General features: G+C 38.3%; 1 protein-coding gene and 1 pseudogene across 3 annotated transcripts in view; one reads left to right on the top strand and one right to left on the bottom strand.

Moving 5' to 3' along the window:
* Positions 1-19,164, top strand: part of LOC136827877 (uncharacterized) — an 870,075-nt gene that overhangs the window by 328,983 nt on the left and 521,928 nt on the right. The gene's annotated exons all lie outside the window — the stretch shown is intronic.
* LOC136827582 (piggyBac transposable element-derived protein 4-like) lies at positions 796-15,572 on the bottom strand (annotated as a pseudogene).

Consider the following 19,164-nt stretch of genomic DNA (forward strand, 5'->3'; position numbering starts at 1 on the left):
GACCAACTGGCTTGGTCTGCTGTTGTATCTGATAATCTCGACTGTAGTGTCCAACTCTTCCACGCTTGTAGCAGACAACATTAGTCTTCTGTATCTGTCTTGAGAAACTGGATGATGAAGATTTAACATTCGATTGCTGAGGGGTATGTCCTGGCATTGTAATGGCACTTCCACTAGAAGGGTTTATAACATCAATGATCCTAAAATTCTAATGAGACCTAAAACCTTCGAGTTGTTGGTTCTGGTACTTGACATTATAATTCCTTTTGCTACAAATAATAATATAATCCTCACTCAATGTGGCAGCATTGTCAAGTTTCTTAACCTCTCTCTCTCTCTTAAATAAGCTCTTATGTGTTCAGGAATTCCTCTAAGATATTGCTTTAGGGCTACTAACTCCTCAAGTTTGTTCATAGATTTAACTTCAGCAGCCTCCAACAATCATTTGAAACATCATCTTACTTTGTAGGCATAATCCAAGAAAGTCATCTTTCAACCTTTCTCAAAGATCTGAATTTTTCATTGTAATATTCAGGGGTCATCTGGTAAACTTGTAGTACATTGTGTTTCAGTACATCTTACTCTTTACACTGATCAGCCGATAAGGCTAAATAGTCACTTCTTCCTTTACCAGTGAGAACACAGTGTAACAAGACTGACCATTTATCTTCTGGCCATCCTGTACCTGAAGCCACTTTTTCAAAGTGCTCATCTAGAGCTGCTTCTGTAAACTTTGGAATCAACTTCTGCGCTCTTACTACATCAAACACAGGGTCTGAATTACCTTGGATATGGTTATACAGGGGTTACAGGTAATGTGGATCGAGCTTTGATTAACTCCATCTCCCTTTCATGTCTTGCTCTTTCCCTTTCTTCTTTTGCTCTTTCTCTGTCTTCTTTTTCTCTTTCAGCCTGCATCTTCAGCTTAATCAAATTTTCTTCTGATTCTGGCATCTTCAGCCTAATCAAATTTTCTTCTGCTTCTAAACATCTAAGCTCTGCTTCTGCATCACTGTTCTCTTTCTTTTGCTCTTGCTTATATGTAAACTCTATTTCAGCTGCAATCAACAATTCTTGTGCCTCACTTAACTCTTTGTCTACTTTACCAGAGTCTATTAATGCTTGAATTGCAATACATTTGATTTGTGCCTCAATGATACCACTAGACACATTACCCCCACATGTCGCTGCTAAACCAGTCCACTATGCCTTAGTCTGGTTGGATTCAGATAACTCTTGGTTGGATGGAGTTGCTAAAAACTCCTGAACTTCGAACAGAGCCATTTTCTTTTAAGTTACTCAACTAAACAATTCACAGTACAATTTCACAATAACTATGTGGTCTTTTTCCTATCAAAATATATCCCTAACACCACCAATATAAACCATAAACCAGAAAGATATTTTGTTTTGTTCTCCCGGGTTTGGGCACCAAATAATATTGTCACGAAGTGTACCAAGTACCTGGTTATTACACTAGTCACAAAATCCAAAAATTTACCTCACTTCAGCCAGATACCGTACCTGAACTCTCATAACAATAAATTTACAACTGAGCACTCTAAAGGGAACAGTGATCCCTTAAAACTTACTTATCTTTTGAAAAATCAAACTAAGTTTATCAAGATATGTGTGAGGTATTTACATTTAAACAAGAAATATACTAGAGAAAAAAGGCATCACTCCATCAAACAACCATAATTGTTTCCCTGGTCTTAATTCACTTCAGTAAAACTAAAGGGAACAAAACATGTTTATCACTGCCTTATGTACACACAATTAATCCTATTCACTGGTGGTCAACAAATGAAGCACTGTTTAAAAATTTTAAATACAAAAATTTATTTTTAACTTCAAATTTATTGTTAGAATTCACAATCTGAAAAATTTACCATAACTTGAAAATAACACAAGATTTAATTCATTCTTAAACAAAATTAATTCACAAAACTTTAACTTATCAAGAAATTGCGTTCCAAGCAAAATTTAAACTATCAAGAATTACTCAAGGTTTGGAAAGGAAATCTTAGCAAATGAAAATCAAATCAAATATGCAACATTAAAGTATCAAAAATATGTAAAATGCTAAGTAAATAAACGTTAAATAACCAAAAAAATTGGGCAAAACTCAGAAATTGCAAACACAAGAACACACAAAAAATGCACAAAATAAGAACACACAAAAAAATGCACAAAACAAGAACACACAAAAAATGCACAAAAAAGAACAAAAAATGCACAAAAGATTTATCAACAATAATTTCACTAAGGCAGAATCTCCCTAATATGCCATATTATACCATGTATGACTTTTGTAAGATCCTTTGCTGCAGCACAAAACACTCTTTTTATATGACACGAACGAGACTGAACAGTTTCACCAAATTCAGATCTTAAAAGTTATATATTACCAGTGACCTCAAAAATGTAATGTTATAAATTTTATTCTCTTTTGAAGAAAGAGAGAGAGAGAGAGAGAGAGAGAGAGAGAGAGAGAGAGAGAGAGAGAGAGAGAGAGAGAGAGAGAGAGAGAGAGAGAGAGACTAACCAAGTAACTCCTACAGGGTCTCTTACAACAATGAAAACCTCCCAGATTCTACTTTAAAAGAAATCTATGCTGCTACCAGGGCATTTTGGAATGTGACACTAAATATGACACAATAGGTCGTGAATTTTACTAAGACAAGAGGGGGGGTTTTCCTTGGGCCAAAAAGGGTCATGTAGACGTGTCAGCACACATCTCTTTTAATGACGGGATTTCCTTCCCGCACACTTGTTCAAACAACAGGCTACCAGTGTTACCCAAACCTGTTATCCCATATCTCTGTTAACGACAGCTTAGGTGGATTGGGGACTTCCTTTCGCAACTGGGGAACCACTGGCTGAACACCTGAGTACACATCAGCCTACCAGCTCTGTAAATATGACCCTAACAGCAAAATGTATCTTAGTTCTAAAGTTCTAAAATCATGCAAACTAACCCTTTTAAGATCTGACACTTGTGATTCCAACAGTCAGTATTACTACACACAACACATGACAAATATAAGAGAAAATATATCAAATTTGCAGAAGATACACATATTACAAGGCTATATCATATATATATATATATATATATATATATATATATATATATATATATATATATATATATATATATATATATATATACACAGTAGAACCTCGGTCCTCGACGCTAATTGTTCCAGAAGAATTGTTGAGATTCGATTTTGTCGAATTCTGAGTTAATTTCTCCCATAAGAAATAACTGAAAATGGATTAATCCATTCCTGACCACCAGTCATTACCCCAGCCTTGCCTTTTATACAAAAACTTTACACAAATTACAATTAAATAAGTTCAGAGTTGAATAACTTTACCGTATCAGAAGCACTTTTTACATTTTTAAATGCATACTGTATCAAAAAAATTGGCCTATGACCAATGCGGCAGTATTACCGATGATAGACCAAGCGCCATAGGCTAGGCTAGGTAGCCTATAGGCGCTACCAGGATGTACTGCAACGGGTACTCATGAAAACTGTTGTTAATAATGATAACATTGAAAAACAAGCCAAATTATCACATTAAGTTAATAATACAGTATTTATAAGCCGAATTACTGTATGTCTGTTATCATAAAATTTAGAAAAATTTCTAAATTGCGATTTGAACTCGACAGCTTGTGGCAGATGTAAACAAACCACATTTACTGAAAGATGTTTTACAGTGATTTTGTACACTATTCCAGTAGACTCTGTATGAAATGCACCATAAATACTGAATGTTTATGTAATTAGTACCGCGATACACCACCAGGGTGGCGCTGTGGTTTGATTATATCTGCCACAAGCTGCAGAGTTCCGACGTAATTTAGGAAATTTTTCTTAATTTTATGATAACGGACATACAGTAATTCGGCTTATAAATACTGTATTATTAATTTAATGTGATAATCTGGCTTGTTTTTCAACAGCAGCAGCAGCATGTGTGGGCTTTAAATGCTTTTAAATAAGCATGGGAAGAACGCCAACTAGCGGCAGCCGCCCAAAACTCTTTTTTCTACAAACATCATATGATTCATCGGTTCGGATTCCAGTTTGTTGTTTGAGCTCCGACGCAAAATTTACTCAACATTTCGTGTTGAAATCAGATTATGTCGAGTTCTAGTACAGTCGAGGACCGGGGTTCTACTGTAAATATAAATATATGTACATATGTGTGTGTATATATATATATATATATATATATATATATATATATATATATATATATATATATATATATATATATATATATATATATATATATATATATATATATATATATATATATATATATATATATATATATATATATATATATATATATATATATATATATATATATATATATATATATATATATATATATATATGTAAACAGTATATATATATATATATACACACACATATACAGGATGTCCATCACTAATCCGGCAATCAGTAGTCCGGAATAATGTGTAATCCGGCACAAATTTCGGCTAGAGTAATTTCTAATGTTTCTGCACTAATTTTCAAATTTCCCGGGTCGCTGCGCTAACTGGCTCGCTGACTGTTTCGATTTGGTGGCGCAGTGTGCTGCATCAACAAACTGTACCTCTATTTCAATAAAATTTCACTTGAATTTACAGGTATTGCCCTACTTACGATGGGGTTAGGTTCCAAAAAACCCATTGTTTTTTTAAAAAATCCTATCTCAAATATGGCCTAGCCTGCACAAGGGTAATCAGTACCATCTGTACATATATGGTAGCCTAGCCCACACTACACAGTATACTCTATACATAAACGGTATAGTAATTATTAGTGTCAGCTAATTCTGCAGGTTCAATGCAGATTGACTTATGATAATTTAGTATAAAGAGAAATTTAACAACAAACAAGGCTTAGCCTACTCTATGGTATATCGTATAGGCTACATATACGGTAGCTTAGCCTTCATTATACTGAACTCTATTCACATATTAACCCCCAAAAGTCGAAGAGCCAGTTTTCTGGCTTTCTGGCTCCCGACGCTGGGCCACTAAAGTGGACCGATTCAAACCACGCCAATACTTCCAGAGACAAGTTATCTACGGGAGTAGCTTACTCTGATGACGTATCAATACTTCATTTTCTTTGGCTAAATGTTATTACATCACAATGACATCATCATAATCCCTTTACTTGATTGGTTGATAAGGTTATGAGGTGGAAAAAATGTGCGAATTCCCGGGAATTTCGGGAAAATTCTGCCCCGGCGTTGATTTTGAGTGTTCCGTGACCGTCTCCTGATAACTGTGATCTTTTATATTTATTTTTGTAATTATTACAGGTTGACATGGGATAAAGACGTGATAGAATGATAATACAAAGTTTAAGGGATAATAGGAAGTACCAGTAAAGGAAAAATATATTGTATAAGTGAATTCATAGCAAAGTTTTTTTTTTCTTTAGAGTGAAAGTTGAGGCATCATGGTTGGTGTCTTGGTTTCGAGAGAATCTGTATCATAATTCTTATTTTTTGTAATTATTACATGTTGAATTGGATAAAGATGTAACAGAGAGAAAATGATAATACGAGTTGTAATTCGTGCGTAAATGCATATCGTATCAGTGAATTAGTTGCAAGTTGTTGAGTTACCTTGTTTATTTTAGGTTGAAAATTATGGCATCTACTTCAGTTTCAAATGAAAACTCAAGTGAATTTCCTGATAATTCATTTTGTGAAACAAGTGATGAGGAAGTTTCAGATTCTGAGGATACCACCACTGAAACAGAAAGCGACAATGACGAGGATGACGGATCATCTTCCGAAAGTGAAACTGATGTATGTGCATCTGGTGTTGTGTGGGCGTGCCTCATTGGTGAGGACGCTGGCCCTATTCCAGTGCCATTTAGTGCCACCCCAGGACCATGCATTCTCCAGATGTCGACACCCCCCAATTGCTTATTTCAATTTATTTTTTCCTGATTCTTTTCTCCAGACACTAGTGAATGAAATCAGCAGGTAGAGCGACACATTTGTATTGAATAACAGAGAGTACTTGCAGCGCCATCCACAATCTGCAGTTCATAAATGGATTACAGATGGGCACACTAACATTAGAGAAATAAAAGCTTTTATTGGCATAGCTCTGAATATGGGCATTGTAAGACTGCCAGAAATAAATGATTATTGGGACACTTGCCATAAACCAATTTCTCAAACCTGGTTTCAGGAGCATTTTTCCCGAGACAGGTTCAAACTTATCCTGAAATTTTTGCACTTTGCAAATAATGACGAAATGCCAGCCCAAGACTCTCCAGATTATGATCCTCTTTACAAGATCAAGCCTGTGCTTGAACATTTTTTACATGTGTTCAAAAGACATTTTCATCCTTCACAAAATGTTGCAATAGATGAGTCTTGTAGGATTTAGAGGTCGCACACCTCATCTCCGACAGTACATGCCACAAAAAAGGCATGCAAGGTTTGGTGTCAAGCTATGGTGCCTTTGTGGCACCGAAACCAGTTATATTTATACCTTTGAGGTCTATAAGGGGGTCAGGCAGGAAGATAGGAGTGGTGAGGGTTTCACTTACAATTTAGTGATGCGCTTGATGAAGCAGGCTGACGATTTATATCAGGGTCACCATGTGGGCCTTGATAATTATTTTACTTCTCCCCAGATGTTCCAGGACCTTTACAAAATGAACACTACTGCCACTGGTACAGTGAGAAAAAGTAGGAAGGGGCTTCCAAAGAATTGTGTAAACGCCTCACTGACTAATCAGAAAGTCTGTGAGGGGAGAAAGGGACCTCTTTTGTGTGTTGCTTTCAAGGATGGTAAAAACCAACCAGTTTTTCTTACAACTAAATCAAAGGGAGGTTATTCTGATTACACAAATAGCAGGGGGAAGGTGGTAAGGAAACCCAATGTTGTCATTGATTATAATAAATGCTTGGGGGGGCGTCGACCTCAAAGACTCTAAATTGTATAAGTATTTGGCTGAAAGACATACAGTGAAATGGACAACAAAGGTCACCTTTGCTCTTTTTGGAACAGCTGCTCTAGACAGCTATGTACTGTACATGAAGCACACAAGGTCACAAAACAGAATGTCACGAAAGCACTTCATGCTTTCAATAATTGAGGGTCTGGTTGAGGACTATAGACCTTAAAGGCCATCACATAAAAGGAGGAGCGATGCAGAAATTGCTGCAAGCAGGGAAGCTCGAATTGAGCTGCCTTCACATGAGATTGCAGTTCCTGAAGATGTTCATGAGTTGCATAAATTGCACAAAGGTAAGCTGAGAATGTGTGTCGCTAGGCATGAACGCGGAGTGTGCTCTACTTGGGAATGTCAAAAATGTGATGTTGAGCTTTGTGCTGCATGCTTTGCTTCATATCATAAGAAGAACTACGAGTGAGTACCAACCTAAATGTCTTTCCTCCTTACCTTGCTTTACATATATTGTCCCTTCCTTTTGTTTAGTATACTGTATCAGATGTAATATATAAATGAACATGTGTATGCACTCATGTTCATGTATGTATGTATGTATATATGTATATATATATATATATATATATATATATATATATATATATATATATATATATATATATATATATATATAATGTTGTGGTGTAGAATAGATAGGGAAATTAGATAGAAAAGAGAAAAAGAAAAGAGAGAGAGAGAGAGAGAGAGAGAGAGAGAGAGAGAGAGAGAGAGAGAGAGAGAGAGAAATATAGAAAAGAGAAAAAGTTAGGAGAGAGAAGTAAGAATAAAAAGAGAGGCAAAGAACACAGTGATAATGCCCAAAAGCTGTTGTTGTTATCGTGATTCCAATACGCTGATTGAGGCAGGATGTTTGCATGAACCATAAGCAGTATATCGTGTTGAAGCCATAAAAACAGTCGTAAAAGTGAGAAATAATGGCGTTGCGATTAAGCTAACCAATTCATGAGTTAGCACAGCCTAAATGCTTACAGCAGCTGGTTCTATAACCCCGCCTTCTCAGGAGGCGTTTTCATGGAAATTCCAGGAAGTTGGGGGCTGGACAAAGTGATGTACTTCTACAACCTCCAATCAAACATACTAGGGAGGGGTCTTTCACACACCCTCCTAAGATCACCTCCAATCAAGTCCTCTAAGGAGAGATTTGAATCACACCCACTACAGTCCTTCCAACCAGCTACTTGAAGGGGAGACCTTGCTGATAAATCCTTCCAATAAGGCTAGAAGGAGGTGGAGATTGCAGATAACAAGAATTCTAGGGGTTCAACAGGCTGGAGAACGCCAGGAGAGAACAGATCAGAACTGTGTCCTTCAAGGGAGAGTACATCTCCCCTCGCTTCCGTGCTCCCCACATAGACTGAGTCAAGTTAATAGCAGAAGAGTGATTTTGTTTTCTATCATTGTAACTTGTTAATTTTGTACTGATCCTTATAATACTAAGTACTAATTAAAGTGAAGAAATTACCAATCTCGTCTCTATACGCCTTTCTGAGAGATATCAATACTTAAAAATAATTAATATAAAGAAGATAGCACATCATCAGTGAAGCGATGCTAAAGGACACATCTAGAATGAAACCAAGGTAAGAAGAGAGAAACTAAAATCATAGAACAGAAAGAGGACAAAGATCCCCTTTATGACATATACACATTGATTTTATATATATATATATATATATATATATATATATATATATATATATATATATATATATATATATATATATATATATATATTTATATATATATATAATTAATACTTATGTATGTGTTGTGTAAATGTACATGCCAAATTTCAAATGGGTTCAAAGGTGTTTTGAGTTGAGGGCCAGGGTGCTTAGCATATTGAATATGTGTGAATTATGCTCTCAAAATGTTATCCAACTGATTTTGCTTTTCTCTGAATGACAAGTAAATTTGGAATAATTTAGCATTGATTTTAGGTAAATAGCTCAAGCAGTAATTTATGAAATTAGGATACAAAAAATAGCTTCACTAATGCTGAGAAAATATACAAAACTTTGGAAAATAAAGGGAAATCTCGAAAAAATATAGAGAAGACTATAACACAATCTAAAGGGTGTCCATGTCATAAAGAAAGGTTCTGCCTTTAACTTGAAATTTATTTGAAGTAAAAATAGTCAGTAATAATGGAATATTACTAATAAACTAAAAATAAGTAATTGTCTGTAACCCGTGCAGAGAAGCGTATCAATTTTAGCTACGTCGTACCACCCGCCATTCAAATTTCCCGCGTCCTGTAGGGGTTAACAGTATTATACAAACATCAGCATAACAAATGCGCATCTTTTTCATGGATCTTTCATAAAGTTATGCTTTACTACATTGTATCCAATTACGTATATTCTCATATTGCTTTTGTATTATAGATTGTGATCAATGTTTTGTTTTGGGAATCAATCACGGTGTTTATTTCACATTTAACTCAGTTCAGAGCGCTTTTCTTGCCTCTAGTTAGCGTAAATGAATATAGATACTTTATTTATTTGGGACAAGTGATTTTAAGTCAAAATATAACTTAAATATGCCTCGTTGTGAAGTTAATTTAGCTATTTTTTCGTTAATATATGACGTTCGCGGGAATCGCAGCTGGCCGTTTTGGGGTCATGTTTGTTTGCATAAAAAAATATTAAGATTCTGTTCGCTATTTTCTCTTGATTTCATCATAATATGAGCTTTACTTATTTATCTTTTATCGCCGTGAAAACAGTAGTAATTTGTATTCTTTCATGCCCAGTAGTTTTGATTAAAATACATTCCCTCCAATTTTATTTACGGTCGAGTTTCATCCATATTGCCGATGCACGATAATTTATAGTCGTTAGCAGCTTGAACATTGTTTTCTCAGTTTCAACTACAACTTGCAGGTTAAAGTTACTGTAGCAGTATATTCCCTTGCCGATCTTTTCTCCAAAGCGAATAAGGGTATAGTGTAAAAAATATATCAGTCCTATTGTACAGTACTTACTGTCATTTGTAACATAACTACAGTATTGTTTAACAGTACGATGGTTGAAATACAAGCAAAACAGTTGTTATCCGATACGATTATTAGCAAAACAACAGTTTCCCGTTCAGTTGTGTATGGCTGTATGCATTTACGCAAGAGTATAACATTACTAAGAGTACTTTTATCATTCTCTTTTACTTTTTTAACTAGCAGATGGAATAAAGAGATGGAGGAAAAGAAGTTGGTCAATTGTACTGATTTATGGGATATTTTGATTCTAAGATTAGGTGCTTAGCTACTGGGTTTCGTGTATTCTAGTCTAATAAATGGCTAATCCGGCACCCTCCAGGTCCCAATGATGCCGGATTAGTGATGGACAACCTGTAATATATATACAGTATATATATATATATATATATATATATATATATATATATATATATATATATATATATATATTATATATATATATATAATATATATATATATATATATATATATATATATATATATATATATATATATATAATATATATATATATATATATATATATATATATATATATATATTATTAAGAATATTCCTCCTTGAACCATCTTTCATGCCATAATTCAAAGTAAAAAGGACTAAGTAATTCAATAAGATCAATTTAGTATGATTCACTATAGGCAAATTTGCCTCTAAAACCTCTCTCACCACTGCCTTTGGGAGGGGAAAACCCTTTTAACCCCTTTCTTGTCCAAAGTACTGTTGGAAGGCAGGTCAGCTGGCTGGCTTGAACACGTGTTCCGCCATTTAGAAATTGGAGCCACGCTGCTTGCATTTCCATGCAGGCAGACTGATTACAATGTCATCTAGGAAGAGAAATGGGATTTTGACAAAGGAAAAATCTATTTCTTGGGGAAGACCTGTGTCACCCGGTGAAATTACCATCTAGCAGAAATAGATTTTTCCTTTGTCAAAATCCCTTTTCTGGGCTTTGACCTGTGTCACCCGGTGAAATTATAACAGAGAATTAAACATACCAGCTTGGTGAAGCTCTTGGAAAACTACTGTGATGGAAGGAAATAAAACGATTAGTAAAAATGAGTTTTGATTACCCAAGCCGAAAATCTCTATAATAACGTGAGAATAACAAGATGGGGGAACCATGCCCCAAAGTAAACATGATATACAGAACACCAGAACACGGTTATAATTGACTTAAATACTAACAAATAGGAACAACAGACAATATGCAACATGGTCAGGAGTCAGGCTGTGAAGCATGCCTGACCCAAAGAAGACGGTAAGGGGAGTAAACGAGGCAAGTAGGCGAAAGAGAGAGTGACAGAACAGTTAGGAATGCATAGTGAGATCAGTCAGAGGAAGGAACAATGCTTCCTGCCACCACTGTGGAAAATTTTAGAGCCTCTAGGGATTTGAGGTAGTGGCGTTTGAACACCGAAGGTGATTTCCAACCCGTATATTTTTTGAGATCGTCAAAATTCATATGATGGAAATAATTAGTGGAGGTGGCCACCGCCCTGATATCATGGACCTTAGGAACTGAATCTGGGTTAGCTTGTTTAATAAAGTACAAGGTTTGTTGTCTGATGGCCTTCAGAGAAATAGTTCCTCCACTTTCTCTCACAAAAAGAGGGCCTGAAGTTATATTAGAGGTTCTGTCTAAATAAGCCTTTAAGGTAGAGACTGGGCACAATGACAGGTCTTGTGGGAGGGGGGCAACTTTCCATGGGGACCATCTATCTCGCGGATCTTCATTTTTAGCGAGAAACTTGAGATCTGGGGCTAACAGAACTTCTCCTGACGGGAGGAAATCAACATGGTTCGGTTCTCTAGATAGAGCTGACAGCTCAGAAATTCTAGCACCTGAAGCTAAACTAATTAAGAATAAGGTCTTCCTTAACAGACTTAAGAATGAACAATTCTGATTATCAGTATCTGATGCTAATTTAAGAACGTCATTTAAGAACCAGGAAACCGTGTGTGGGTGGGTTGCTGGTCTCAAACGAGCGCATGCTCTAGGAATTGATGAAAAATAAGAATCAGTTAAGTTAATATTAAACCCATGTAAAAATATCTTTCTTAAAGCTGATTTGGCTGTAGTAATGGTAATAGAGGCAAGACCTTTTTCGAACAATGACCTGAAGAACGAGATTGCAAGGTTTGTGGTCATTTCTGTAGCTTCAGATTCTTTCAGAAACAGTGCTAATTTCTTGACTGCTGAGTCATATTGTCTGAGGGTAGATTCCCTTTTGTCTGATTCTAATAACAGTGTATTAACGGGATCAATATTAGCATCTTTCTGAGCTGCAAATTTCATGAAATCCACAAAGCTAGGCATCTTGGACTCTTGAGGAAGCTGACACAGTCCGAGTTTGTACTATTGTGTCAATTTTGGTCTGGGGATCTGTATGCACCGGAGCTTCAGTTCTAGAAGAAGAGGAAACCAGTTGCTCTTCGGCCAGTTGGGCGCTACCAGAGCCACCTGACCTTTGAATGTCCTGAGCTTGTGTAAGACTTTCATCAACAAGTTTACTGGAGGAAACAGGTAGATCCTCTGCCACTTGTTCCAATCTATTGACATCACATCTGTGGAGTGAGCCAGAGGGTCCAGGTTGGGGGCCACATAACATGGAAGTTTGTGGTTGCTTTCTGTGGCAAACAGATCTACCTGGAAACCTGGGACCTGACTGCAAATCCACTCGAATGATGTTTTGTCCAGGGACCATTCTAACTCCAGCGGAGTTGTTCTGGACAGAGAGTCTGCAATGACATTCCGAACTCCTGCCAGATGGGTAGCTGACAAATGCCACTGGTGCTTGTTTGCTAGGGAATATTATTGCTATCATTGCTTGGTTGATCCGGCTCGACTTGGAACCTCCCTGTTTATACAATGCACCACTACAAGCACTGTCCAAGACCAGCCTTATATGGATTAGTCCGGTTGGACGCAGTTTCTTTAACCCGAGAAATGCGTCAGTCATTTTAGAACAGTCCTGTGGTGCGGCTATCTTGACAAAAATGCTACTCTTCAGAATCTGAGCTATCTTTACCAATGCCTTTGTAATTTGTGTGCATGTATCATCAAAATATTTTTTGCCTCTTTCTCTTTGTTATTTTGTTATAAACATTAAAAGTTAATTTATTATTGCGACGTGGCATTTTGCCTGATGAATCGGTGGTGCGGTCATTACTATGGGGTTGGGTCGGGTCTGTCTGCCCTCACCCATGGGTGGGGAGGTAGTTGGGTATAACGGCTCGTTGTTGGGCCCGGTAGAGGATAGCATAGTTTTCTTACTACACTTCTTGTCACCATATGATGTTTTGTTTGACATGTAATAAATTACAATTTATACTGTATAATATCGTTGAGTGTAATGATAATAAAGATTACTTAATATTTTTAAATCCTAGAATATAGAATTGTTTCTCTTCTCGAAAAATGAATGATCTTTCAAGTCGCTATACAAACATTACTGTTTACATATTTTTTTTTATTTACTTCGTAGGTGGTTTTTCTTTATCCATATAGTAACTATTATTACCATTGTTATTATTATAAAGTAGGTTAAAATGATGTATTTAGGAGCATATTCTATCTTTATTACTTGCAAGTTCAATAACAAAACCTATCATATTTGAAGGAACAAAAGTGAGTAAAATAATATAATCCTCGTATTTTGCAAACATATATTATAGTTATAACAAAGAAAATACCAAACCAATACCGCCACCACCTATTGCCAAAATATAGAAAAGATATAGAAAATTGCTATGTAAATAAATCATGAATATAGACATTACATAAAATAATACATAAAAAGACCATCTCTCTCCTCTCTCTCTCTCTCTCTCTCTCTCTCTCTCTCTCTCTCTCTCTCTCTCTCTCTCTCTCTTTTCAGAGTTCTTTTGAGTATGCCATGCACGAAAGCTGTCAGTTGGACACAGGGGCACGTCGATTCAGCACAGATCGTTGTAACCCTTGTTCGTTTTTTTGTCGCCTGGAAGTATTGGCGCATACGTAGCAGTTTAGTTGATTTTTTCTGTTTTGGTCCTCATTGAATGCTGTGTATTGAGATGATGATAGCTATATGTAAGCTGCTCCATGTTTATCAGGTGCCTCATGGAGGATGTCCACGACGTCCGAGTCTACTGTTTGTCACGGTGCCATAATCCTCAAGAAGTTGGTATGAAACATTGTATATGAATTGCACAAATTTTAATTTCTTGCAAGTGGGGTCTGATGTCTTCATAAGCCAAATGTTGTATGAATTGAGCATTATGATGTCTATAAGATGAAGAACGATTTTAGATACCACTTGAAGGATTTCCTCATACACTCGGTCCCACTTAGCTGGCAGTCACTCTTATCTACGAGGCGCATATTTTCGTTATAATCAGCAACAACATCTGGCTTGCAGATTTTCTTTTTAGTCCTGTAGTGGACCTTACCCGTGTCCACCATATCACCTTTATGTACAGTTGATAAAAGGGTCACGGGCTTTCTATCTATCCACTTTACAGCCTTGCGTTGTATGGTCTTGGCCTTTGGCTTTCTCCTTTTTTTAGCTTTATGGTTTGTTCTTGCAGCTTTAGTTTCGTCCTCATCAGGAGTATCACTGTCACTGGGATTAGCATAAGAGGTGGAGGGGACATTAAATTTGCATATATTTCCTGCTTTCTCTCACAGTGCCACATGTTCTTGTGGCATTATCATGAAGGAATTGTGCCAGTGTAGGACTACTATACCAACTGTCTGTGTACAATATATGTCCGTGACCCATGCACGGTGCCATCATTTTCTTGACTACCGCTCCCGAGAAGCCCAGACCTCTACCTTGATCCTCTTTTGGCATATCAACATCTGTGCCAGTATATACTATAATATCAAGCACTATTCCCGTTTCACAATCGCATAAAACGAATAGTTTAACCCCAAAACGATGACGCTTTGCTTGGGATATATTGCTTGAAAATAAGACGGCCCTTGAAAAGTATTAGAGACTCATCAATTACAATTTTCTGGAAAGGATGAAAGACCCTTTTGAAGTTTCCTACAACCAAACTAAGGAATGGTCTTATTTTCCAAATTCGATCAGTAGAGTGAGTTTGGATTCCTGTTGTCAGCAAAGTGCATGAAACGGGTCAACAGCAAGAATCTGTCATGGTCATGAATTTGGGGAAAATTGGGGTAGGAATCAAAGGGTCTTGTTTCCAGTAGTCTTGTAAGACATGTTTTTTCATTAGAGGCATCAGTAATAATAATGCAAAATAAACATAAATTTCATGGGGATCCGTGTCCACCCATTTCTGAACTCTTGAATTTTGTGTAAAAGAGAAATTTTCCATTACCCACTGGTAATACTTATTTGTTTCACAGACAATAAGGCCAACTAATTCATCAGTGAAAAGTGCAAGAAAATATTCGCTTTCTTGCAGTGTCATCACAAGGCCACTCACTTGTTACACCAGCACAGTTACCATCAAAGGGATGAATATCAGGGATAAAGTTATTGACATCTGACCAAATATAAGACTGAATATTTCCTTCTCGTGATATCATGTACTAATGTTACCTATTTCATTTTCACTATCCTCTTCTTCACATTCTTCAATGTGCCCTCCATCTGAACGAAATAATCTTCCTTCATAATCATCTTCGCTGTCGTCAGAAGTCCCTATCTCACCACTATCACTATCTCCACAGTTGATGTCATCATCTATGTCTTCGTCTGTTTCTGTCTTTGGTGAATAACATAGGTAAGAATTTGCTAGGGTCAGATTCCGTAAACGACGATTTTGGGCAATGAATGGAAGAGTTGATGCACTTGGTATTGCATCACATGTGTTCCTTGATGGTGTCAGTGTGATGGAGGAAGAAGTCCTTTGGTATTGCTTCTTTTCCTGGGGCACATATTTTCCACTACCACTTCTTCACACCCCCTTTCTTCCAACTTCCTTCTGTTGCTGTGCTTTGATTTTCCCTTGTGTCATTATATTTGTCTCTTCTGGGAAGCAGATTTTCCTTTTTGTCTTGGTGTTTCGGAGCCCTTGCTAGAAGAGGCCATAGTCTCATTTTTCCGAGAAAGTCCAGTCATGACGACAAAAAGTGAAAAGTAGCCGAAAACAGAAAACCAAGTGAAAGTCGCTTTCATTGTTATCAAAACAGAACTGTAGTTATAACTAATACAAAACAAACACTTATTATCGCGGTAACTAATACTATTTGTTATGTTAACTACCCTTTATTTTAAACAACCACTCATCAGATACTAAAAAAAAAAAACAAAACATTCGGAGTGTTGCCATAATTTCGCTAGGCAACCATGATACTGACGGAGGTTTTGGGAGTTGCCAAGTCTTTTATTTCCCTTACTGAACAGTACATTGCGTTGTGATAGAAAGTATATGATTGTGTAAGTATGTTGTTTTATATGATTTTTTTATTGTGCATTATTCTAATATATTAATATAAAATAAGTTTTGACAGAAAAGAACTACTTTTCACTTTTTTCCTTTACAAAAAAGTTAGATTTGGATCTATGGGGAAATTGGTATATTATACATAATATATATGATTAAAATAAAGTTCTAAACATTAAAACCTCTACCAAACAAATAGTTTTGCCAAGAAAAAATAATAAAAGTTAAATAATGTCAAGAGGAAACTTTAGAGTAGAGATAGAAAATGGCGCTCTGAAGAGGCTTATAGCAGTCGCCCACACAGCCGCTGAAGAGGCTTGTAGCAGTTCTCAGGTTAAGGTTAGAAAGACTGCCATTGCTTCGAGAATATTGATATGGAACTGGCGGAACATAGTGGACCATGTTCCCTGCACTTCTTTGTCTTGAGAGTATCCTCCCCACCCGCTCAGAGAAGCATCCGTGTGAATCACTAATGCCGGAGGGGGAACTGGAGCGTACTGACTTTGATAAGCACTTGACTGTTGTCCAGGGCCGGAGTCTCTTCCTCAGTACTTTGGAATTAGAGACACCTTGTCTCTGAATCTGATGTTGGCACGTCTCCGCCATACTCTGTTTATGTCTTTCAGTTTGGCTTTCAGGAGTAGATCCGTTAGTGAAGCAAACTGAAGGGAACCTAAGACCCTTTCTTGGGTACAGTGGGAAGCTTTCCTGTTCATGAGGAATTGCCTGGTTGCTTTGGCTATTTCTTTCCGCTTGGCTGGTGGAAGAGACAGCTTGTGTGAGTGTAGGTCCCACTGGATCCCCAACCACTGAAAGCGGCTCTCGGAACTAGGCGGGACTTCTCCTGTTTATTTGGAAGCCTGAGATTCCAGAAAACCGACATTACTATGGTTGTTGCTTTCCGACATTCGCTGGCGTTGTGTGCCCAAATTATCCAATCGTCCAGGTATGCGGCTAGCATGATCCCTTGAGACTGTAGTTGTTGAACTACTGTATCTGCCAGTTTGGTGAAAATTCTGGGGGCTATGTTGAGCCTGAATGGCATGACTCTGAACGAGTACGCTTGCTTTCCTAGTCTGAACCCCAGATAAGGAGAGAACCTTCTCACAACCGGGACGTGATAATAGGCGTCTGAAAGATCTATAGAGGTGGTTACGGCTCCACGGGGAAGTAGGGTCCGAACCTGCGAGATTGTGAGCATGCGAAATTTGTCGCATTGAATGTATAAATTGAGACGAGACAAGTCTAGGATTACCCTTTGCTGACTGGAGCCTTTCTTCGAACGCTGAACAGTCTGCCCTGAAACTTCAAGTGCTCGCTTTCTTTATAGCCTCTTTTTGTAGTAGGTCCTTCACGAAGTCCTGGAGGGCTTTAGATGGTGATTGATGGAACCTGACTAGTGGAGGAGGGCCTCTGCTCCAGCTCCAACCCAGGCCCTTGGAGACTATGCTGTGGGCCCACGGACTGAAGGTCCGTTGGTCCCAAATGATATAGCCTCCCGCCTACCTGAGGAGTCTCACTGGGTGGAGATGATCTGCCTCCTCTGCTACCTCGGCCTCCTCTCCCTCGGGAGATGGAGCGAGACGCCGACTTGCCTCTAAAGGAGCCTCTGGCTCTGCTTCCCCTGGCGTTTCGGTTGAATGCCCGAAATGCCCCATGACTTTCGAATGAAGCATTGAAAGCCGGAGATGTCACGTATGTAGGGGAGGCGAGCGTGTGCTGGGCTGGTTGAACCAGCACATACTGTGGTTGAGGCTGAGCCTTAGAGGTTGAAGGCTGGCCGGCTGGAGAGACCGGAACAGCCTGCAGCACCGTCTGGGTAGGAGGCCTTTTGAATTTCTTGAACCTCTTCCCGGGTCTGGGATGAGGTCCGGCGGACTCCGTTAACTTCCGCTTGTAGGGGAGACCCCAGCGGGAGCGGAGGCTTTGGTTAGCCCTGGTAGCTTCCATCAGGACTGCGTCTACTTCTTTCTGGGGGAAGAGATTAGCCCCCCAGATGGAGCTCTATATGATTCTATTGGGCTCGTGCCGAATAGAGGCTGCCGTAAAGATGTGTTTCCGGCAGTTCATCCAAGCCACTATGAAATCATATAGGTCCTGCTGGAACCCCGCCAGTAGGGATTTAGTAAGGACCTGAAAGAGGGCTTCTTCGTTATAGACAACCGAAGTTGCCTCCGCCAAAGTCCGGAGTTATGGAAGGGGCTTGCCCTCAATGCCTGCCTGACTGGTAAGCAGGGCTACCTTAGTCGTGCAGGGGGTGGGGATAGTATCTCCCACCGAGAACATCGTAAACGAACCCTTGACAGAGGTAAGTTCCGTGTTCTCGGCTTGCCACTCTGTAAGCGTGTGCAACAGGGTGGATTGAGCCTGGTCCCTTGGAAAGATGACGGTTTCTTTCGGGACCTTGTCCGATCTTATCCAGGCTTCCTCGGTAAGCTTGGCATAACCTGGGAAGGGGGGCAGCAAGCCAGGTGGGAAGAACTCTAGTTCCTCCAACCTGCGAGTACCCAGACCTTCAATGGTGAGGGTGTCTTCATGCTGAGGAGCATAAAGAGCTAGGCGCCAAGGGTTTCCCTTATCGAAGGGGGGAAGACCAGAAGCGTCCGGAACAGCCAAGGGCTGAGTGACTGTCCCGGCGCGCATAAACCCCGAGATCAAGCTCTCCTGGTTTTTCACCTTCTCTGCTAGGGATTTAACTGAGGCGTTTGATGACTTCAGGTCGGAAGACAACT

This window comes from Macrobrachium rosenbergii, chromosome 42 (assembly GCF_040412425.1).
Source record: "Macrobrachium rosenbergii isolate ZJJX-2024 chromosome 42, ASM4041242v1, whole genome shotgun sequence".
NCBI classification, from domain to species: domain Eukaryota; kingdom Metazoa; phylum Arthropoda; class Malacostraca; order Decapoda; family Palaemonidae; genus Macrobrachium; species Macrobrachium rosenbergii.